The 18,176-nt window shown below is 46.9% G+C and overlaps 1 long non-coding RNA gene and 1 pseudogene across 2 annotated transcripts in view; both read right to left on the reverse strand.

Moving 5' to 3' along the window:
* LOC309637332 overlaps window positions 1–12,297 on the reverse strand; it is a 58,858-nt gene extending 46,561 nt beyond the window's left edge. Inside the window, exons 1-2 of the long non-coding RNA XR_014250479.1 lie at window positions 9,211–12,297; window positions 7,609–8,622 (exon numbers count right to left, since the gene is read on the reverse strand). This is a non-coding gene — a long non-coding RNA (uncharacterized lncRNA). The remainder of the gene's footprint in view (window positions 1–7,608; window positions 8,623–9,210) is intronic.
* A 60-nt stretch (window positions 12,298–12,357) lies between these two features.
* On the reverse strand, window positions 12,358–17,213 carry LOC309638174 (annotated as a pseudogene). The gene is made up of 3 exons: window positions 16,785–17,213; window positions 16,538–16,608; window positions 12,358–15,998 (listed from the first exon to the last, which is right to left on the reverse strand). The product of its transcript is annotated as an uncharacterized misc_RNA (transcript).
* Between the last annotated feature and the right edge of the window lie 963 nt (window positions 17,214–18,176).

Here is an 18,176-nt window from a genome sequence, read left to right on the forward strand (position 1 = left end):
ATGTTTGCTGTGGGTTTGTCATATATGGCCTTTATTATGTTGAGGTAGGTTCCCTCTATGCCCACTTTCTGGAGAGTTTTTATCATAAATGGGTGTTGAATTTTGTCAAAAGCTTTTTCTGCATCTATTGAGATGATCATATGGTTTTTATTCTTCAGTTTGTTAATATGGTGTATCACATTGATTGATTTGCGTATACTGAAGAATCCTTGCATCCCTGGGATAAATCCCACTTGATCGTGGTGTATGATCCTTTTAATGTGTTGTTGGATTCTGTTTGCTAGTATTTTGTTGAGGATTTTTGCATCTATATTCATCAGTGATATTGGTCTGTAATTTTCTTTTTTTGTAGTGTCTTTGTCTGGTTTTGGTATCAGGGTGATGGTGGCCTCATAGAATGAGTTTGGGAGTGTTCCTTCCTCTGCAATTTTTTGGAAGAGTTTGAGAAGGATAGGTGTTAGCTCTTCTCTAAATGTTTGATAGAATTCACCTGTGAAGCCATCTGGTCCTGGACTTTTGTTTGTTGGAAGATTTTTAATCACAGTTTCAATTTCATTACTTGTGATTGGTCTGTTCATATTTTCTGTTTCTTCCTGGTTCAGTCTTGGAAGGTTATACCTTTCTAAGAATTTGTCCATTTCTTCCAGGTTGTCCATTTTATTGGCATAAAGTTGCTTGTAGTAGTCTCTTAGGATGCTTTGTATTTCTGTGGTGTCTGTTGTAACTTCTGGGTAGAGTAATCTTGGTTGTAGTTTCTTCCCTTTCATCACTTTAAATATGTCATACCACCCCCTTCTGGCTTGTAGAGTTTCTGCTGAGAAATCAGCTGTTAACCTTATGGGAGTTCCCTTGAATGTTATTTGTCATTTTTCCCTGGTTGCTTTCAATAATTCTTCTTTGTCTTTAATTTTTGTCAATTTGATTACTATGTGTCTCAGCATGTTTCTCCTTGGGTTTATCCTGCCTGGGACTCTCTGTGCTTCCTGGACTTGGGTGGCTATTTCCTTTCCCATGTTAGGTAAGTTTTTGACTATAATCTCTTCAAATATTTTCTTGGGTCCTTTCTCTCTCTCTTCTCCTTCTGGGACCCCTATAATATGAATGTTGTTGTGTTTAATGTTGTCCCAGAGGTCTCTTAGGCTGTCTTCATTACTTTTCATTCTTTTTTCTTTGTTCTGCGGCAGTGAATTCCACCATTCTGTCTTCCAGGTCACTTATCCGTTCTTCTGCCTCAGTTATTCTGCTATTGATTCCTTCTAGTGTAGTTTTCATTTCAGTTATTGTATTGTTCATCTCTGTTTGTTTGTTCTTTAATTCTTCTAGGTGTTTGTTCTTTAATTCTTTTAGGCCTTTGTTAAACATTTCTTGCATCTTCTCGATCTTTGCCTCCACTCTTTTTCAAAGGTCCTGGATCATCTTCACTATCATTATTCTGAATTCTTTTTCTGGAAGGTTTCCTATCTCCACTCATTTAGTTGTTTTTGTGGAGTTTTATCTTGTTCCTTCATCTGGTACATAGCCCTCTGCCTTTTCATCTTGTCTACCTTTCTGTGAATGTGGTTTTTGTTCCACAGGCTGCAGGTTGCAGTTCTTCTTGCTTCTGCTGTCTGCCCTCTGGTGGATGAGGCTATCTAAGAGGCTTGTGCAAGTTTCCTGATGGGAGGGACTGGTGGTGGGTAGAGCTGGGTGCTGCTCTGGTGGGCAGAGCTCAGTAAAACTTTAATCCACTTGTCTTCTGATGGGTGGGGCTGGGTTCCCTCCCTGTTGGTTGTTTGGCCTCAGGCCACCCAACACTGGAGCCTACCTGGCTCTTTGGTGGGGCTAATGGTGGACTCTGGGAGGGCTCACGCCAAGGAGTACTTCCCAGAACTTCTGCTGCCAGTGTCCTTGTCCTCATGATGAGCCACAGCCACACCCTGCCTCTGCAGCAGACCCTCCAACATTAGCAGGTAGGTCTGATTCAGTCTCCTATGGGGTCACTGCTCCTTCCCCTGGGTCCTGATGCACACACTACTTTGTGTGTGCCCTCCAAGAGTGGAGTCTCTCTTTCCCCCAGTCCTGTCGAAGTCCTACAGTCAAGTCCCACTAGCCTTCAAAGTCTGATTCTCTAGGAATTCCTCCTCCCGTTGCCGGACCTCCAGGTTGGGAAGCCTGACGTGGGGCTCAGAACCTTCACTCCAGTGGGTAGACTTCTGTGGTATAAGTGTTCTCCAGTTTGTGAGCCACCCACCCAGCAGTTATGGGATTTGATTTTATTGTGATTGTGCCCCTCCTACCGTCTCATTGTAGCTTCCCCTTTGTCTTTGGATGTGGGGTATCTTTTTTGGTGAGTTCCAGTGTCTTCCTGTCGATGATTGTTCATCAGTTAGTTGTGATTCTGGTGCTCTCGCAAGAGGGAGTGAGTGCACTTCCTTCTACTCCGCCATCTTGAACCAATCTCTGTGCCTCTTCTTATAAGAGCACTAATCCTTTTGTGAGGGCTCCACCCTCATGACCTCATCTAACCCTAAATACCTCCCAAAGGCCCATCTCTAAATACTATCGTATTGTGAGTTAAAGCTTCAGCAAATGAATTTGGGGGGGACATCATCCAGTTTATAGCAAAAGTATATACCTAAAAGAGGGACAAGACTTGAAAAAAATAGGCTTTTTTTTTTTTTTTCTTAAAGCAGTGTAATAGTGCAGAAAAGGGCAAGGGCTTCAGAGTCAGACAGACCTGGACTGAATCCCATTTACTAACCGTGTAATCTTGGAGAAGGTACCTAACATCTCTAAGCCTCAGTTTCCATGGTTGTAAAATGGAGATAAGTGGACGTGCATTATAGGATTGTTGTAAGAATTAACGAGGTAGAGAGTTTAAAGTACCTGGACCAGAGAAAAGGGCTTTTCAGGTTTTGATGGAGCACGGAAGGTACAGATATGTTGCTCAAGTGCAGAAGTTGTGATGGTAATGGGTGATGGAAAGCAGCCGTTTAATGCTGAAATGTTTCATGAATACTGGTCTCATTGAGTGGGAGGAAGGTCTGGGCAACTTCTCCAGAACCTTCCAGCTCTGAAGTCCCATGAATTCACATAAACTCACACATCGAAGAAGCAGATATATTCACCTTATCTGCTTTGTTGTTGCTATCCATTCTTACAAATACTTTCTCATTCATTCTTCACTGTTATCTGACAACCTAATAATAATAGCAGCTATTATTAGTTCTATTTTACAGATGGGCAAACTGAAGCTCAGAGAATTGGATCACTTAGCCCAAGATCGTATTGCTAGAAAATGACGGGATATGGATTTGCATCCAGGACCTCCTGGCTCCCACCTCAGAACACCAGTTTTACCTGCTCTAACTTTTGTGACGTTGGATACACATCATACAGATATCAGTAGGAAGATACTGAAGCACAAAATGAATGGGATATTGTAAGAGGATGCATGCCTGCCTTTAAGTGAGCTGTCTCCAAGCTTGGACCAATTCCAGCTGGGGTACCAATAGAATTTATATATGAGAAGATTGTTGGCAGGTTTCCAGGGACTATGGAGCCAGGGAGGGGTGCCAGAGGACTGTTGATGGGTACACACTGTTCCAGTTTGGGAAAAGGGGAAGAAAGTTGATTCTTCAGACTGTAGGAGCCAGTCCTGGCCAAAGTTCTTGAAGGGCAATATGTGAACATCAAAAGGGGGAAGGAAATCATTACTAGGTGCCAGCAAGTTTTCCCTGAGAAGACATTATTCCAGATGAATCTTGCTGGAATGGTTTTTTGATAGGGTAAAAGACTGGTATGTTTTTATTTAGACAATGCCTTTGCTTATTATAATCAGCAAGTTAGAAATGTGTAGACTGGAGGACATGGATTCATAGCAAATTGAAAATCTATTTTTTTCAAATTAATAAAGAATTTAAAATTTCCTTGTTTCCAGGAAAAATGTAATTTTTTTGGTTATCTACTTTAAAAAATTGAGACAGTTGTAGATTTACATGCAGTTGTAAGAAATAAAACAGAGAGCTCCTCTGTACACTGTCCAATTTCCCCCAGTGGTTATATTTTGCAAAATTATAGTACTATTTTACAATCAGGTTATTGACACCGCTGATCTGATTCTGATTTCCCCAGTTTTATTTGTGCTTATTTGTGTGTGTGTGTGTGTGTGTGTGTGTGTGTGTGTGTGTATTAAAGTCTATACAATTTTATCACCCATGCAGTATTGCCTATCCACCACCGCAATCAAGGTACTGAATAGCTCCATGAGAAAAATAATTTTTAATGGAGCAGATGGAATTTTAAGTAAGCCTTGAAGGACAAAGGAGAGAAAATAATATTTCAGAAGAAAGAAGAGCGAAAAAAAAAAAATCAGAGACATGGATGAATTTTGGATGTGGGGGAGGGCACTAGCTCTTTTAAAGGGAGGGATGGCTAATGAGAGAAGAGATAACCAGGTTAGTTAGATAAGATGCATAGCCACATTATAAATGGCCTGAATATCAGGGATCATATTGCTTGTATTTAAAAACAGGGAATTCCCTGTTGGTCCAGTGGTTAGGACTTGGTGCTTTCAATGCCATGGTCCAGCTTCAATCCCTGGTCGGGGAACTAAGATCTTGTAAGCCACGTGGCGTGGCCCCCAAAAATAAAAATAAAAATAAAAATAGTATACCTGCTAATCAGTGTTTTTGCACTTGCTGTTCCCTTTGCACAAAACACTCTTCTCCACAGATACTCAGGTCTGGCTCCATCTCATTATTCAGGTCTCAGCTTAAAGGTCACCTCCACAGGGGAGGCTTCCCTGATCACCCATCCTAGAGTGCCCAGCCTGCTCACTCTGCTCCACCTCCCTGCTTTATTTCTTTCAAAGAACCTACTATTTAAAAAAAATCTTATGTATGTGTTTAATTACTTGTTTATTATTTCTTTTCCCCCACTAGCATTTATGCTTTATGAGAAAAGAAATCTTGACTGTTTTGCTTACAGCTGTTTCTGACTGCCAAGCACAGCATGACCACGCAGTAGGTGCTTAATAGTTGTGGAATGAATAAACAGGCTGCCTGTAGAAGTCGTGGCATATACAGCTTTGAAGCTTCCTTGGTCTTGCATCCCTCTTCCTATTTTCCTTCCTATTCTCTCTGACTTCGTGGGTTCAGAATGCACAAATATAAAATGGAGGGGATCATCATTACTCCTCTGTAGGCTTCCCAAATTTCACTTCAAACCATACAAAAAGCAGATGCTGAGTAGTAAGAGGATAGAAGGGTATTATTTGTTAATATGTGATCATGCCCCATAAAAGGCCATTCATTGATTTACAGATTTTGTGCCCATACTAAGTACTAGGCAGCAGCCAGAGAGACCCTACCTTCAAAGAGCTCAGAGCCTAGCGTGGGAGAGAGGTGTGGAAAGGGAATGTTGCCTGCCATTCCAGTAAACAATGAATGTTGCCCACAATCAAGCCATTAGCCACTACAGCTGACCCTGACGGTGTGTCCTTTGGGGAATTCAGCATGGAGAAAAACAGGATACTGGCCCTATGAAGTTAAGATGAATATCAAAGGAATAATTTCAATGAGCCCAGACTCTTGCATCTTCCCATATGTAGAAAAGCACTAAAATCATTAACTTGAGATGTCTGTTTTTTTGTATTTAGCAGTGATCTTTTTTTTTTTTTTTTTTTCAACAAAAACTATATATACTGGCTCCTCCCTCACCTCTTTGGAGCAGATCCTCAGAGTATCTGAGAGGCTGTCTCCCAGGCTATAGTCCTCAGTCAGGTCCCTGAATAAAACTTAACTTGAAACTCTTAGGTTGTGTTTTTCTTCAGTCAACACAGGTATGTAAAATTATAGTAATCATGAAAAGTGCAACAATGGAGGCATGAACTAGGTGCAGTGCTGCAGCCACTTAACATCTGAGTCAGAAAAGGATTCATAGAGGAGGAACCACTGAGATTAGGACTGGAAATAAGAGTAGGTATTTACCAAGTAATCAATCAGAATGAGGGCAGCTTTACATATTCCTAAAGATAACTCTATCCCTCTCACCACCATTTTTCTTTTCTTTCTTTCTCCTTTTCTCTCCCCCCACCCCGTTTCTCCTTTCCTTACTTCCTATCATTTAATAGTCTCTGAGCATCTATATCTCTCTGGAGAGACACAAAAAGGCAGACTCAGTTCCCTGACCTCAGGATGTTCCAAGGCACAGACACCAGAGCCCCCAATCTGGAATCACACCCCGGGTTCAAATCCCAGCTCCGCCAGTGCTCACTAGCTTTGTGACATATGAAAGGAACTTGACCTCTCTAGGCATCAGCTTCCCCATCCACAAAATGGGGATATTAACAGTACTAACCTCACTGTTTCCTGTGTATGGTAAATATTCGATAAATAGAGCTGTAATTATTATTATTATTTTCAATAAACTATTAAAAGTCATGGGACTAGAAGAGGGAAAGAACGAAGCACAGGATACCAATGTTAATCACAACCATATCCTCTCATATGCCTTCTGATAGTCTTTTAGCAACTCCTTTTCGTCTATGTTGATGAAGTAAAATTTGCTTAACTGTCTATGACCATATTCACTTCCTTTTCTCATCACTCAGTTTCCATACGTTTTATATCAACTGATGGCTTCAACCTGGCTTCCCAAAATATCTTCTCATGACTTGGGAGAGGCAGGTCAAGGTACCAAAGAGTCCCTGGGAGGTATGAGAGTAGGCTAAGTGCAGAAGATGAGGGTCAGACTTCTGGGGAGGAGTGCTCCCAGAGAGCAGAGGAGTAGGGCAGAGGCCCACACGCAAATGCTCGCAGGGACCTGGCAGGAAGCAACGTGTGCATCTGGCTGCAGATGCAGTAAGGACTGCATCTAACGTGCCTAATAACTGTCTTTTGCTAATATGTGGGGAATAAAGGTCCAGTGGTGATGGAAAGAATGAATCTTTCTTTCCCCCCAAAGCTGAAAATCGAGATTTTTATAAGAAATCTAATATTTTAAGGTTAGCAACTAATTTTTAAAAATTAAAGGAAAACAAGTCTACAGGCATGTTGGAGACAGGAGGGAAGGGGGCAGGGCACAACCTTTAAAAGAATGACATAGCCATTGAGGATATGACATAAACTGGTTAGAACCCATTAGGCCCAAGATGGCAGCAAGATTCAACTTCCAGTAGACCTTGAGCCTCATTATACACTCGTAATATATTAACATGCTAAATGACACACCCACAGGCACCACGATGGTTCTGAGGCCAACCATAAAAGGCCAAAAAGTGGGTGGTGACCCAGTTCCTAGAAAACTCTACCCCTCCCTCCCAAATAGTTAGAATAATCCTCTTACTCATTAGCCTATGAAATTACCCAGCCCATAAAAACTAACTATCCCGTATTTCTTTGGGGTCGCTCTCGCCTTCTGAGAAGGACCACATTCTGTCTATAGAATGTGTATCTCTGCTTTCACTTTACTATGGCTCTGCTCTTGAATTCTTTCCTGCCTGAAGCCAAGGACCTCACTTGACGGCCTGTCCCAGGGACTCATCTGAGACCTGGGGCATGACCATCCTCTTGCACCCTATTTTCCTGCAACCTCTTTACAAAGGTTATTAATAAATCTATTTCTTACCTATCACTTTGCCTCTCACTGAATTCCTTCTGTGCCGAGACATGAAGAACCTGAGCTTCATTAAGTCCTGAGACAAGTTGTGTGGTTTCAGTTGGAAGACTGTGGGTTCGAGTCCCATCCGAGGTGTGCGGTTTCAGTCTGAGCCCCCGGCCCATGAGCCTGGACCCTGAGAGTGTTCAACGTCCCAGGTGCAGACAGCCTCCCAGTCGTCTACACTGGACTCTGGAAGCCACACAGCTGGTTGTAGAAGCAACAGAACTAGAACAGCGCTGACAAAGCCTGAGTAATTTTGTCGTTACAGGTTGAATTTAAGCCTATGTTTCTCCAACAGTCTACGTCCCCTGGTGGCCGACTTCTTGCACCAAGGACTATCACTTATGTGAATTTTGTTTTGTAGTCGCTCAGGGAAACCTTTACTGCAAAGAGAGGAAGTGGAAAGCCAGAACGTGTAGGTTTTGTTTTGTTTAGGTCTTTGTTTGTTCTTTCCTTGGAGAACTTATTTCTCTCTTCTCTCCCTGTTCTCTACTTTTTTCATTCTAGCTTTCCCTTGGTGAGCGCCAAGTTCCCAAACTGCAGAATCCAATTCAGGTGGTCCCTGCCAGGCGACACCCTCGCCCTGGACCTGTCTCTGAGGATCAACTCTTCTTTGCGCGAGGATCTGCTTTCAGCTAAGAGTCTGACTGGAAAAAAGCTGATAAACTCACTTCAAGTGTGAATAGCGGCAAAGTCAGCGGCCCGGGGTTTCGACGTCTAAAAAGGTACTCGAAGTCATCCCTCCTGAGGAGGGTTTTGCAGTTCTTTAACTTCTTTAACGTCAAAGTCAACTTCCCATCCCTGGAACTGCAGGGCCCTCAGTGGGTGGCCGGGAAAGACCTCCGGGTGGCCTGGTGGGGGAGAGAGGGCCCCTCCTACTGAGGGTAAAGGCCGGCAAATGGGGCAAAAGGAGACAATTGGCGAATTTAGGTAAACGGCAGGAGGGGATTCCTCTGACTCCTTTTGAAACCTTCCCGTTAACTGGAAATTAAAAAAAGAAAAAAAGGTACTTTAAAAAAGTGACTCAGGTAGGCCTGGAGGAAGTGAGGAGGAGGGAAACGAAGAACGAGAGGGAGGGAGAGAAGAGAACCTGAGGAGGGTCAGAGATAGTAAGGCGGGGGTGGGGGGGCGGGAGGAGGAGGAGGAGGAGCGGGGGCGGGGCGGGGCGGGGAGGGGCGGGAGGAGGAGGAGGAGGAGCGGGGCAGGGAGGGGCGGGAGGAGGAGTGAGGGCGGAGCGGGGGCGGGGCGGGGACGGGAGGAGAAGGAGGAGCGGGGCGGGGAGGAGAAGGAGGAGCGGGGCGGGGAGGGGCGGGAGGAGGAGGAGGAGGAACGGGGGGTGGGGGGCGGGAGGAGGAACGGGGGGTGGGGGGGCGGGAGGAGGAACGGGGGGTGGGGGGGCGGGAGGAGGAACGGGGGGTGGGGGAGCGGGAGTTGGAGGAGGAGCGGGTTGGTGGGCAGTCTGGGTTGCAGGGTGGGTGAGGGCTGCAGGTGGACAGCTCGCGGACCACCGGCTTCCAGTGCCTTGGGGATGGGGGCGCTGTGGGCGGGGCGAGGACCGCGGGTTCTTACCTGCCTCCGCTTGAAGCCTGAAGTTCAAGTTCAGTGAACATAAGTCCCTCTCGAGGTGAACCAGGGAGGAGGGAAAGCGAGGCATTTTAGGTCAGTCTTTTCTGTTCATCGGTGGCACCTGCACTGCAAAGACGTAGTGCAGGTTTTCAAGTTTAACAAAACAGTTTCCTTTAGAAACTGTGGGCGGCGGGGTACGGGGAGGGAGAGGAAACCTTTGGCAGAACGGAGGGATTTGAGAAAGGGGATCTGGGGACCAGCTTCTGTGAGAGAAGTTTCGAACCTAAATGGGAAAATAAAGTTCTTAAACCGTCTTCATCCATTTTTTTTTTTTAAGGTGTGGGGCGGGGCCAGGTAGGAACTTTCATTTTCCTTTCTCTTTTCACCAACCAATTAGTAGAAAGCGGCTTATTAGCAGCAGAAGCACTTGCTTCGTATGTAGGCAATGGGATGGGGAGAAAATTAGCTGGAAACTCCCCTTCACCTCCATCTCTCCTCATAGGGTCTAGTGAGATCAGTCTGGGACTGCTCAGAGGAAGTTTAAATGATTTGTGAAAAGCCCTGACATCTAGGATAGTAAGGTGTTAGCAGTAACTAAGGAGGAAGCCCGGAGTTGTGAACACGTTAGGAGGAGGTATTGCGGAAGATGGGTCATGAAGACGTCTCACACCAAAGGAAATCATAAGGCAAAGAAAGCGGAAGAGAAACTCACATTTCCTCTTGATCAGTGGGGGTTAGCTACATTGTCATTTCCAAGTGGAAGATGCCAAAAGTGTAGTAAGAGTAATTTTCCTGACGGGCAGGGAATATGCTATTACAATGACACTACAGTCAGCCCCAAGGTTGTGACAGTGACCAATAAACTCTTCCCCAGATAGAGTTTTAGGAAATATGTTTAATTACTCCATAAAAGGAATCATCTAAATCATTAAAGACTTAAGTGCCAGAATATTCAGTCCTGCCCAAGTCAAAAATTAACAGCAAGCAGACTTTTCAGTTACAAACAGCTACATAGAAGGGGATGACTAAATACTGCATATTCCTTCTCCAAGCTGCTGATCCAAAAACCAACATGAAATTTAGTATCTGTGATGGCTATTTCACTTTATCCTCTGTGCCTATTGTAATTCCTTAAACATAATAAGGCTCAATAAATATTTGTGGAATGCACTGTTCAGTTAATCATGTTTACCACATTATATTTATTAAACTACCTGGAGACAAGCTCTGAGATGTAGAGTTTCAGCCACCTTCTCAGCTGACATCGTGTGGGATCTGGACTTTGAAATGAACCTGAGGATGTTAGCGCAGCAAGGAACTTTAGGGTTAGGTGAGTTAACCTATTTGTTTTCACTTGAAAAACAGAGAGGGATGGTAATTTTCCTAAGATCACACAGCCTACAGAGCTAGGATACAAATGCATCATCTTCTGACGCCTAGTCCTGTCTAGGATGGACACTAGCTCTTAGAGAAAGAGCAGCCTAAAGGACACATAATATTATGGAAGTCAATTTTCATTAGGAGGAAAAGCATCAGGAAAGGCACTGCAGTGGTGTGAGCAGAAGTCCTTTGAAGCCTCTTAGCTCCAGCTCTAGGTAGCTCATAAGGGCATTCCATGTGAGTTGGCAATGCCAGAACTCTCAGATCTAGAAATAGCCAGTGCTAATATTAAAGTCTGTTCTTCCTTGTGGTTGTTCATCCTGAAAGCTCTAAGGAATAATTCATCTTTCCTTTTTCTGCATTCCTGTGAAGCAGGCCCTTCTTCATAATAATGAAGTCAAAATCCAGAGTTAAAATTTTCACTAAAAGCCAGGAACCTGAGATTGAAAATGATCTTGTCTTTTTGTCCAAAAAAGTACTATCTTTTCATGTGTTTCCTTGTGGGAGCCCTGCATGATCAGGGCAAGTAAAACCTGTGAAACAGTCTGGTTTTTCAGGGCACTCTTTGATTTTAGTGTGTGGGAGGGGACTTTCCATAGCATTTCACCAACGTGTTTGCTTGGAGAAGAGAGTCAGAAGGTCTGGTGAAATTTAAAGTCCTTTAGAAGGAGTCATTAAGGAGAGGAAGTCTGTCTGTGAAGAAGAGAAGACAGTCTGAAATCCCCACTAAGAACCTAGTTTTATTTGCTCCGAGCCATTTTATCCTGGCTCTTTGTATTGCTGAGTCTGTAAGAAAATGGGCAGAGGATGAAGATGTGTGGTTTACACAGATGTAATTACATTCACATCCTTAGCCGGTTCATAATGGCAGGCCTGATATTCATCAGCTAACTCAGCCTTGAGCTTCCTGGTGCCCACACCCACCTGGGGGAGAAGAATGTCACTGACCATCATGAGGAAAAGCATACACACCCACACATCGCTGCTCAGCTCAGCTCAGTGATGCCCACCACTCCCAAGCACACTCGGTGATCCAGCTGGGGAGTGGCCGCATGGCTGCCACACTGTGGCTGAGGGTGGGGAGGCTGCGAGGTGGCTGCTCTGACCCCACTGAACCAAGCCATCCTCCATCCGTGGTCAGCCACGCTCTGCTTACAGAGCCACCGTATCCTGCCTCCTTGCAAGAAGAGCCCCCAGGACCAGGGCTCTCTCCACACTGCCTCATCTTTGGCAGGACCTCTGAGTGTGTAGACTAAGTCCCACAGATGGAAGCAAGCCTTCCGGATGTCTCAGGAGACATTTTACTGTATCTGCAAAAAGCTGGGCCCCCAGCTTCAAATGGAGCCCGCCCACATGAAATTGCCTCTCTCTGTGCCGCAGAAAGCAGCTGTTGGACCCTATTGGCTGGCTTCCCCGGTGCCTCTGACCGTGTGGGTAGATCTAGGGCTTGGTGTGCCTTCCATGACATCGGGGTTGCCATCTGTGCTACCTTTTGGCACCTCCAGAAAAGGTGGCTTGACCTAGAGGAGGTCATGGAGAGGTCCCAATGTGTGCTGGGGCTACTGGAAGCACATGTAAAAGAACTATCTGAACAGCTGTCGGTGCCTTTCAGTAATTCTTTATGTCGTGCTGGTCCTGACCTTCATTTCAGCCAAGTGTTTGTCAGCTGCCCGTGATCCAGCCATAATTCACATGTGTTGGAAGCAAGTCAGCTTTGCCATAGGGGAGATGCAGGCACTCTCTCATCCACCGTCCAAAAAAAGAAACGGGGGGGGTGCGCCACAGGGCTTGTCCCCGTGGGTGGTGGAGCGTACCCTCTCCATCAGGGGCTGACAGCCCGGTACCAGCAACCCATCACCCCCGAGGACCTGTTTTTCAACAGGCGCTCTTGGCTGGCTGGGGCACTGTGGAGCAGGCCTTCAGGCAGCTGAGAGGCCGGGGGCAGTGTGGCCAGGGTAAGGCGCGGGGAAGCAGAGTGTATCTGTGACGTGGTCACTGGCTGTTCCTGGCTCCACAATCTGTGTATTGTCTGAGGAGAGGTCCAATGCCCAGAGCTGGACCACAGCCTCCACCCTCGCTATGGCGTGGAGCAGAACCAGCCTGCAGAGCGGCAAAGGATGAGGCACAAAGGCCGCTCGGGTTCCAGGTGCATCAAGCCACCAGCTGGCACCTGGCATTCCAGGCCGGGCCAACTCGGGGTGCTGACTATCCATCCTGCTTTTTCACTTGAATTCCACCTTCAGGCCGTCTTTCTTCTTTCCATGTTAGCCCTCCCTCCCTTTTCCATTCCTGAGGATTATTCTGTCGTTGATGTTTGTAACGCTCCAAGGTGTTGTATCTTTTTATAAAGTGCCTGGAGAGGGCATGCAGGCTGGTCAGGGGCATGGCTGGTTTATAGCCCAAGCAGTTGATAGTGGCCCATCTAACAACTTTAACTTTCCTGAGCACTGCTTTTATCACCCATAAAGCCATAAACATTTATCTATCTATCTATCTATCTATATTTACACTTGTGCACACAAACCTGCCCTTCTCTGCACCAACTCTGTTCAAAGAATAATCTTTATTAGTTTCCTGCTGCTGCTGTAACAAATTGCCACAAACTTTGCCACTTAAAACAACACAAGTGGGACTTGCAGAAGGCACAGGGGTGACACACTGTGGTCCTTTGGGAGAATGGCAGTTAGTTCTGCAGGCTGGAGGGCATGGTGGGAGTGGGAAGGGAAGTATGGGGCTGCAGAGGTAGGCAGGGGCCGCAGGCCAAGCTAAGGAGGTTGAACGTATTCCTATGAGCCAAAGGGAATCACTGATGGAATTTAATCAGGGGATGACGTGATCACTTTGGCCTTTAAAGAACATAACCCTTAGTAGTAAAGAGGGATGAATTGGAGAGGAAGGAGAGGGAGCTGGGGGCAGGAGGACCAGCTAGGAGGTGAGCAGGGTATGTAGGAAGGCTGGAGACCGAACTGTACAGCCAAGTGTGTGGAGGGTACTCAATCAGAACACACAGAAACTTCTTCCTTGTTAAGCACCCACCCTCTTCTAGTGGTGATTGGCCATCGTAGGACTGCAGCCCAGTAACTCATTGGATGATGGGGCTGTCCGTTCTCCAGGCTGGGTTAACCTGAGGGATTACTGGGAGAGGTAGTTTCTGCGGCTGCCCTGCCCTTTCCAGCAGTTTTCAGAAGGCAAGAACCTTTCCTCTGCCCCTCTCAGCCCACCTCCCGGCCCACTGTCGCCCACCCAGTTGATGCTGAGCCGCAAGAGTGAGAGGCAAACCGCGGGCTGGAGTTCTGCAGAGCTGGACAGGAGCCTTGGCTTCCCCATCTTTAGGAATGGAGCTGGACAACCCCCAGACCCAGCTGTAATTTGATTTTGCTGTGTTTACCGTGTGCCCCTCCCCTTTTCCAGTTTTCTCTCCTTCCCTCACACAACGTCCTAGAAGTGAAAAACCTCACTGGAGGGTGGGTGTGTGTGGAGGGAGGGTGGGAAAGTGGGTAGTGGAGTGTGGGGAGGATTACAGGGTGAAGACTATACCACAGTGAGAAAGCTCTAGGAGTTAAAAAGTGTCATTTAAAAAAAGTTTTCTTACTCTTTTTACCTCCTTTAAGGTTTATCGGTTGGGAGCGGTGGTGGTGTGGTAATAGGTGGTTTTTAATATTAACGATGAAAATAAGGCAGAGAAGGAAGCCTTTGTTTTGCTTAGGGGACACTGCTGAGATGCGGCAGGTGTTTATTTACTAATCTGGGGGTCAGAAGGAAGAGGAACAAGCCTAGGCCTGAGCTGTTTCAGGCTTGAGGTGAGAGGAAGGCTGGTCTTGGGGCCCCAGAACCCTAAGCAGCTGGAATCAGTGACCAGTGGGGAGGGGTGGCACTCAAAGCTTGATCGGGAGAGTAAAAGCACACCTCAGGCCCACGTTTCACTTGCACCCGCACTCTGCCGAGAGAATACTGCTGGGAAGATAGTAGTTGGGGGTCTGTTGAGATTAAGGTAAGCTTTGGGTGGACCCTAAACTTGGGACAAGTTCTGAACTGGGAAGTCCATCTCCTAGGACCCCAAGGTCCTGGAATCTCTCCAGGCCTCAACTTCTCTCTCTGTAACATGAGCGAGCCCCACTGAGATCAGGGAGCTCTGGCACCGCTCCACTTCCTGTGCGAAAATGTTGTCACTGTGCTTGCTCACTGTAGACCCAGCAGCATTCTCTGGAGCCTCAGGGAGTTTGGCTGATGATCAGCGTCAGTCCCAGTTCCTGGGTGGAGCTGGGTGGCAGTAGAAGGGAAGAGGGAAGGGGCCCTGCTTCTCCTGTCCCTGCCATTCTCAACCTTCTGGAACCACAGAAGGCAGGTGCCTACCTAGAGGTCTGGTCATGACCTCAGTGAGGCCTGGGCTGAGGGGGGAGTTGAACAATGGAGCAGAGTTTGAGACAGTCAAAGGCACAGAAAGAGAGAAACTCTCCCATGGCTTTACCATCATTTGGTGAGAGAGCATCACAGGTAACTGTCTTCCCTTCAGGGAGTTTGAAAATATCCACTAAAACACCTATCCCCATGGATTAGTAGTTGGAGGTGAGCATTATGAGTTATCTGTGTATTCTACTCTCTTTACTAATCACCCTAAATAAGACACCAAGGATGCTTTGAGACCTTAAGGCCTAAAATAGGCAGTATCTATGCTTACAAAGACTAAAAAAATTCATACACAAAATGCTTACCATAATATCACACAATTAAGAATGTTCTGGACTTCCCTGGTGGCGCAGTGGATAAGAATCTACCTGCCAATGCAGAGGACATGGGTTCGATCCCCGGTCCAGGAAGATCCCACATGTGTGGAGCAACTAAGCCCGTGCGCCACAACTACTGAGCCTGCGCTCTACAGCCCGCATGTCACAACTACTGAGCCCGTGTCACAACTACTGAGCCCACATGCCACAACTACGGAAGCCCACACGCCTAGAGCTCAGCAACAAGAGAAGCCACTGCAATGAGAAGCCCGTGCACCGCAACAAAGAGTAGCCCCCGCTCGCCGCAACGAGAGAGAGCCCGCGTGCAGCAACAAAGACCTGACGCAGCCAAAAATAAATAAAAATTATATCTTTTAAGAAAAAAAGAAAAGAAAGAATGTTCCAGTGTAGGTTCAGGCAGTTAGTTGTCACCCTCAGCCCATTGTGTCCTGAAGAATGGCTACTGCCTCCTGGGGCTGGGTGTAGGTGGACCATCTGGACCAGGACGGCCATGTGGGAATTGTGCTGGTCTCAGTGGCCCTGCAGCCGGGCAGCTGATTCCCAGGCCAGTTCACTGGCCAGGCGCCTGTTCGCTGCCATATCAGTGGCAATCATGGCAACAACAGTCAGGTGGCACCTAAGGGTCAGGCTCTGGGCTGGAGCTGGTGCACTTGGCCTACCTGTGCTCTAGGGGGCACTGTAGACACGCCAGGAGCTGATGACGAAGTTCCTCTCTGAGGCTGGTTTCTGTCTGGAGACTGGTCCCCTCTGGACTTCTGTTGGAGAAGAGAGAGAAATACTAGCTGTTCTCCTTATCCCATTTTTTCCAAGCCCCAGTTTTAAGACTGTAAGAGATTACCATGATGCTCCATTATAAAGTACATTGAAGGCAAGAGTCAAGTTATAAGCTGGTGGAAGGATCATTGTGCTGGGGTTCTAGTGTCAGCCTTAGCATTAACTTGTAGTGTCTGTCACCTTCTGCAAATTACTTTCCCCTGGCTTAGTTTTCTCATCTGTAAAATGTAAGAGTCAAAGATGGTCTCCCAGTGTCCTTTCCAGCTTTAATATGCAGGCTCCAACACCAGCAGTGAAACCATGCTTTCTTAAATTTTCAGGAGCCCCAGGTCCTTTGAGGGGATCTCAACCTGGGTTTTATCACTTGTGACTTCCCTCTCCACCCAGTCCCATGGCATTAGGGCTTTGGTAGAACACATTTGGCCACTTACCTGGCCCAGTTTCTCAGGCATCCTGGCTAATCTCCATCTCGGTTGTCTTGTTGGTCTGGGTACCAGCCGGGCTTTCAAGTTGGCGGTCACTGGGCAGCTCCAACACTTCCGCTTCTAGCTTAAACTGATGCTCTGTCTCCGTCTTCCACCTCTGGTTCTGGTGCCTCTGCTGCTGCTGCGGCTGAGGAGAGCACCCTTCGGGCCCATCTTTCTGCTAATGACTTTTTTTTTTCTTCCCTGGGTCAGCTGGTTGTGGTGGTCAAGATCCCATGGCCGGGTCTGCTCCCTGAGGTTGGCTGGGCTGGTGCACCCAATCCATCTCTTGATCTGCAGCACCCAATCCATCTCTTCATGGAAGGGGCAGTCCTGAGGGGCTGGCCCAGAGCACGGAATAGCCATGTGGGCCTTCTTGTAGGCACCCTGACGGCCTTGAACTTGATATGACAGTGGTGTGTATATGAGACATATTCCTGCACCGGAAGACACCCGGCCACATCTTCATAGACTGAAGTGTTGAGTTGAATCATCTTCAGGCACCTCTTGATGGCAGGCTCCTCCATGATGGCAAGCAGGTGTCAGCACTCTGCTGGGGCCCAGTGGACACCAGATGGATTCTGCTGTGGCGCCTGGGATGTCCTGCTGGCTCCTGGCCTGGGGGTGTGAGGGCTGAAGCCATCAGTGGAAGTCCTGGACTGGCCCTGTTAAAGAGAAACAGCACCAGACACTTGTTGAAAGCGTAAGACAGATTTTATTCAGACTACTGCAGTAGGGAAGCGAGACCCAAAATAAACTGGGCTCAACTCCAACTAAGACAAAGGTGGCTGAAGTTTTAAAAGGGAGAACAGAGAGGTAACTAAATGCAGCTATAGGGAAGTGAAAGCGGGGAACAAAAAGAGGCTAGGGAAAACTGTGGGAGCTAAAAAGGGGGCTATGGGGAAATGGAAAATTACAGAAGGGGGTGTGAATGGAAAATAACTGAAAACAGTTCGGCAACGTAGGTTGGGACTAAATATATCTTGTGGTTTGGCAGCACTGCATTTTCTTGAGCAAAGACAGCAAGGGGCTGGGGTCCCTTTAGCACAGGTAGAAGCCAGGCTAAAATTGGTCAATTGCTGGCTGGCCAATGAGGAAGTAGGTGGGGCCAGTCACCCTCCATCATACCGTTTGCACAAACATCTTTGTTGGAAAATCCCTTCAATGGAAATCAAATAGATCAGTTCCCACAGCACAGCTGACAGAAATATCTTGCTGGGCCAGACTGCTGTCTCTGCTAAGATGCCTCCCACAGCTGTAGCACCAGCTGACTCCTCTTGAAAAGACAGGACTGTTACGAAGAACAGGGCTGGCTTTGGAAGGCCAAGGCTGGGTGTGAGAAGGCTGTTGGGGGCTCCACACTTCAAGCGGGGACACAGGGGAGGAAGAGCATGAACCCTAGGTGTCAGGAACTGCCACATCCTTTTCTGCTAGCCTCTTGACCATGGCTCCCTGCCGTGGCTCCCACAATAAGACAAGTCAGGTGCAGGATTCTGTGGTGCTTCTGGGGCCCCCCAGAAAGTTCCCATTTCCAGACATTGTCCTTAGTCTGTCCTTAGTCTGTCTCCCTTGTTTTCCTGACAAAGCTCCCCCAGAAGTTAGTCTG

This window comes from Balaenoptera physalus (assembly GCF_965194825.1).
Source record: "Balaenoptera physalus genome assembly, chromosome: 11".
In the NCBI taxonomy this organism is placed as follows: Eukaryota; Metazoa; Chordata; class Mammalia; order Artiodactyla; family Balaenopteridae; genus Balaenoptera; species Balaenoptera physalus.